Here is a 5606-nt window from a genome sequence, read left to right on the forward strand (position 1 = left end):
CGCAGGCGGCGAGGCGGCCGCAGTCCGGCTTGCAGGAGCCTCAAGCTCCACCCCAAAGCGTAACCACGCCCTCCGATTCCCCCTAGACCCCCACACCCGCAAGGATTCCGCCCCAAGAGGAAAGTAGGCCCCGCCCCTAGACGCGCCCACACCCTTCAAGCCCCACCCAGATTCTTCGCACCGCCCCCCACATTAGCCCCGCCCTATGTGTGGGCGCGCCCTCTCTTAGGGCCACGCCCTTGCATGGCGCTACATCCTATTTCCAGGCTCCGCCCCTAGAACGTTGGACCGGAAATCTAGGATGTCCAGCTGCTCCCTAAAAGAGGGTCGCTGAGTTCGGGTCCGGAAAGCCACGCCCCTAGCATGACCACACCCCTCCCACAAGTCCCACCTCTGACCCCGTTTGCTGGGAATGAAGTTTTGCCCTAAGCAAAAAACGATGCAGGATGCCCCGTGTGAGGATCGAACTCACGACCTTCAGATTATGAGACTGACGCGCTACCTACTGCGCTAACGAGGCTCCTTAGCAACCGTCCCGCGCCAGGGCCTTTGCACAGGTGGTGGCCTCGCCACGAACAAAATCTGGCAAGGGAAACCACAAACCAAAGCTACTGTTGCCTAGCAACACTACATCTAAACTAACTTGCCACGGTTGCTGCCTTGGTTGCAAAGGAAAGGTCTGGTGTTCAGTGAGATGGGAGTTCTGGTGTCCCCAACCTGCTCTCCAGCTCACGTTTCCGGAGCAACAGAAGGCATCTAGAAACTTCCCTTTCAGGAAAGGAGTAGTCTGGTATATTCTCCGCAGCTCTGCGCTTCATGACCCTATATAACAATATCTTTTATTATGATTATGATTATGATTATTCAAATTAGCCGTTTGAGTGCCGGTCTCTAATCTCAACTTGGGGCTGGGGGATCGAAGCAGGGGGATCAGAATTGCAAGGTCACTCTTGGCTACTTAGTGACTTTGTGGCCAACCTGGGCTACATGTCCCCTAGAAATCCACTCAGTAAATTCTCCCAAGAGGCAAGCAGATATTACCTAATTCATTCGTTGATTGATCAACAATAACATTAAGCAAAGGCTCCACGGTGGCCTGAAATCCTAGACCTTAGGAAGATGAGTCAAGAAGATGGGGACTTTCAGGACAGCCTAGCTACGCGGCAAGATTTCAAGTTTTTTTTTTAAAAAAGGCTTAAATTACACGATAATATTACCATCCTGTAAAAGTGTAGCAGAGCATACGCTGCCTCTTGTTCCCGTGTGTTAAGGCGCTGGGGGAGGGTAAGCTCTTTGTGGGCATGCGGCTGTGTCCCTGGGCAGCTGTGCGCTCCAAGCTGAACCCCTCTGGTCTATCATTCTATGGGCTCTGTCTCTGTGTGTGTGTGTGTGTGTGTGTGTGTGTGTGTGTGTGTGTGTGTGTGTGTGTGTGTGTGTGTGTGTGTGTGTGTCTGCTGACGCTGGTCCTTTGTCTGGCAACGTAAACAAAATGCCGGCGAGTTCCTGCTGGAAGGTATCCCCGACCCCCTTGACCTCACTGACTCCTCCTGCCCAGGTCACATTCCTCACATTCTAGCTCTAGCTTCTGCCTCACCTCCATTCTAGTCCATCTCCTCACTGGCTTCCAGGGCGTGGGGAGGGAATAGGGGTGTCCCCTGGAGTACACAGTTCCCAATCTATGGGGACTCCGCACCTTTCTCCCCAGCATCATAATCATGACCGCCCCTTCTATGCAGCGTCCCATGTTGTCCCTCAGAGGACACACTATTCCAGGGCAAAGGTTATGGTTTATTATTAACACAGTTCGGATGTGGCAAGCGGCACGCGGGGTTGGGGCGGGGTGTGTTTACTCTCCGAGTCTGTGAAATAAAAACAAACAAGGCGTCACGCGGAAGAACGAGGAACTTGAAGCTGAGAGGGAACGGAAGGGACTGGCCGCTGCATCAGCAGCAACCTCGACAGCTGCGGGCTAGGCTGGGCACTACTGCGCATGTTTCCATTCCAGAGAGTGACACTCGCTCTGTTTACATCTTGGTCTATCGCAAATCAAAAACAAAGCCGGCCGTGACCGCACGCTCCTGCAATCTCAGCCGCGGGAATGAGAGGCGGTTAACGCTACATTTAAAGGAGAGGCTTAACTCAGTTTGAAAGACCAAAAAGCAAAACTGTGTAAGCCCCCAGCTTGCCGAGGCTCTGTATCCCAGCAGCTCACTTCCCTTAAATCCCCAGACACCGAACACTATTCTTTTTGTTTGGCTGGCCTGTTTGGGTTTTGTATCAGGGTTTCTGTGGAGCTACGGGCTGCCTTGGAACTTACTGTGTAGACCAGGCTGACCTGCAAGTCAGAGATCCACCTGCCTCTGACTCCAGAGTGCTGGGATTAAAGGCATGTGCCCCCACTGCCGGGGAAAGAGTATTCTTTAATTGTCTGCTCTTATAAAACGTTCCTTTCCAGCAAGGTAGTTGGTCATAGCCGGGTGTTGTGGCGCACGCCTTTAATCCCAGCACTCGGGAGGAAGAGGCAGGTGGATCTCTATGAGTTTGACAATCTGGTCTACACAGTGAGTTGCAGGACAGTCAGGGCTCTACACAGGGGGGGAAAAAACCCTGCCTCAGAAAAATAACAAACAAGGGGGAGGGGGGAGGTGATCAGAAAATACCCAAAAAGAAAAAGAAAAAAACAAAAGACACAAACAACAACAATGAAAACATAGTTGGTCATAATACTTAACAGCTGCTTCTGTTTTTGTAATCAAACTGGCTTCCTCTGCTCAAAAGGAAGACTGCAAGACATATATGTTAGATTTACACCCTGTGTACACAGAATACATGTAACTTACGGTGTTTGCCTCTATAAGCCTCAGGTTCAGACCCCAATCGGTCCAGATGCCAGAAATAAAAAGCCTCCTCCCATTAAAATTTAATCATGGTTGTGGCTAATCTCTGAGTGACTCCAAACCAAACCAAAAACTTTGGCAACCAATTCCCTGGGCTACAGGTCACAGCCTGCCTCAAGAAAGAACAAATCTGCCTGACCATGGCCAAAATGTTGGGGAGGAAAGGGTTTATTCCGTTTGTACTTCCAGATCATAGTTCCTTATTGGAGGAAGTCAGGACAGGAACTCAAACGGGGTAGGATTCTGCAGGCAGGAGCTGACATAGAGGCCATGGAGAATGTTGCTTTGGGCTTGATTTTTTTTTTTTTTTTTTTTTTTTATAGAATTCAGGACCAGCCATCTAAGGAATGGCATCACCCACTATGGGCTCTGTCCTCCCTCGATGATACTGAGAAAATGCCTTACAGTTTGATGTCATGGAAACATTTTCTCAACTGAGGTTCTGTCCTCTCTGATGACTCTAGCTTGTATAAAGGTGACACACACAACCAGCCATTATACCCTGTTTTAAAAAGGAGGAGGAGGAAGAGAGAAAAAAAGGAGGAAAAATTACAAGGAAGAAAGAAGAATATATGCATATATAAAGAAGTGAAGTTACCTAGGAGAAAAACACAGGAGGTAGAATGTTCTGGAACGAGGAGGCAGGTAATTGCTAAGTACTAACTTAGCAAAATAAGCCGGTAGCAGACAATGGCATACACCAAATTTAGGGCAGCAAAGACCTGCCAGGAAGCAGGGACTGAGCAGGGAGAGAGGCTGGCTCAGGCCAGACGCAGAAGCCAGGAGCAGAAGATGAATCAGGAGACAGAGCCAGGACCTCGGAGGATGACGCAATCCTGAAAGTGGTGTTTTGGGAAGCCGACTCAGGCTTCCAGAGCAGCGTGGGATGCAGTTGAGTATGCACAAACACACTCCGATTAGGCCTAGCATTTGACACACAAAATGAAAACTAAATAGTACATAAAATGTATACATCTCTAGTGCCTGGATACCTCTGCATAAAACCAAGTTCTTTCTCCAAAGCTTCAGATAAAAATTGGGGCATTTGAAAGAAATGGTGGCACTCTGCACAGGGCTATTGGAAATGGAAATTAGATGCTATGGGAGTCAGTATCCGGGTCCCTCAAAAATCTAAAAGCAGAACTATCTGTATGTAGCTACGACCTCCAGGATGCAGACCTGAGGACTCCTGAGCCCACAGGACACAGGGATAGATACTCACACACCGAGTCCGGAACACCTCTGTTCACAACAGCCCCAAGAGGGAAACTGAGAAACAGGTGCAAAAAATGTGCGTGTACACAACGGAATTCTATTTAGCTATAACGAGTAATGGAATTACGGTGTCTGTGGGAAAATGATGGAACTGGAGGAAATTCTATTATGTGACGTAAGCCAGATTCAGAAAGATGAATACCGCATATTTTCTCTCACATGTGGACCCTAGGTTTAAGTAGTGTGTGTGTGTGTGTGTGTGTGTGTGTGTGTGTGTGTGTGTGTGTGTGTAAGCCGGCATGCTGGGTTGTGCACCAATGGGTCCTGGCTAGGGAGGAGAAGAGTAATGTAGACTCTTGGCACAGACTGTAGGGAGAAGCCAGGAGACCCCACCGGTGGCCACAGGTCCCCTCCAGATTGGTGCGTTGTTCTTACGATGCTTTTTCAGCTTTGCACTCCTGCTAAAAACAGAAAAGCTACACGGAAGAGTTAACCAAGCTTACAACAGTGAGGTGTTAGTGACAGGAAATGGGAAAATAGGACTGTATTTTTCAGTGGGTTTCCTCTAAAGTTATCCAGAGCAGTATCAAGTGGTATTGTGTGTGTGGTAGCTGCAATCCCAACACTTGGCAGATGGGGACTGATGAATCAGGAGTTCACCCTTGGCTACACTGGAAGTTGAGCCTAGGGTGCTTAAAACCCAGGCTCAAAAACCAAGTAAATGTTGATTTTGGATAATCATGGTGGCTCACGCCTGCAATCTCAGCACCAGAAGGCTGAGGTAGCAGGAGAGAGGCGAGTTCGAGACCAATGTGGTCTACAGTATGAGACCTTTGGAATAAAGAAAAACATAGTGAAAAGAAGCGTCTATTTGCCCACTTGTGTCAGATGCACAAGTGGAGTGGCACGAAGTGCGGGAAAGGCCCTGCACAAGGCTCCGGGATGGAATGAAGGCGCAGCCACCTTGCTAGCCTGAGGGGCCCCGCAGGGTGTATGGACGGGACAACGCCGAAGCCCCGACCCAGTGGCCCCGAGGCCGCCGTCCCCACGGGACAAGACGTCCCGCTCCCCTCGACATCTTGAGCAATTCTTGTTTACTTGTTCTGAAGAGCAGGTGACGCGGAGATTGACTGCACAGCTAGCCAATAGTTTCCAAGACAACAAAGCCGACTGTCTGTTTCTTCCAATCAAAAAGAGGCAGGGGCGGGGCGAGTCGTGCGCAGGCCCCCGCAGCCCTGAGCACGTTCGGGGGCCTACGTTCTCCATGTTGAGTGTGGCGCTCGTCTCTGCGCTGTGGCCGGAAGTGCCCGCCCAACTTCCGGCGTTCTGGCTTCCGGCTCTCGGCGTTCCGGAATGCCCAGGTTCCAGCCCCGGCTCTTTCCTGGGAATGAGCGTCGGATTTTAGGAGTCATCGTACGAACTAGCACTGGGGTGGGAACTTTTAAAGTGCCACTGCCTGGGCTCAAGAATGAGCAGTTTGGTTGATGTGCTTGT

The 5606-nt window shown here is 50.1% G+C and overlaps 1 non-coding gene across 1 annotated transcript; it reads right to left on the reverse strand.

Moving 5' to 3' along the window:
• Positions 1-447: 447 nt before the first annotated feature.
• On the reverse strand, positions 448-520 carry Trnam-cau. The gene has a single exon. It is a non-coding gene; the product is annotated as a tRNA-Met (tRNA).
• Positions 521-5606: the final 5086 nt, after the last annotated feature.

This window comes from Rattus rattus, chromosome 17 (assembly GCF_011064425.1).
Source record: "Rattus rattus isolate New Zealand chromosome 17, Rrattus_CSIRO_v1, whole genome shotgun sequence".
NCBI lineage: Eukaryota > Metazoa > Chordata > Mammalia > Rodentia > Muridae > Rattus > Rattus rattus.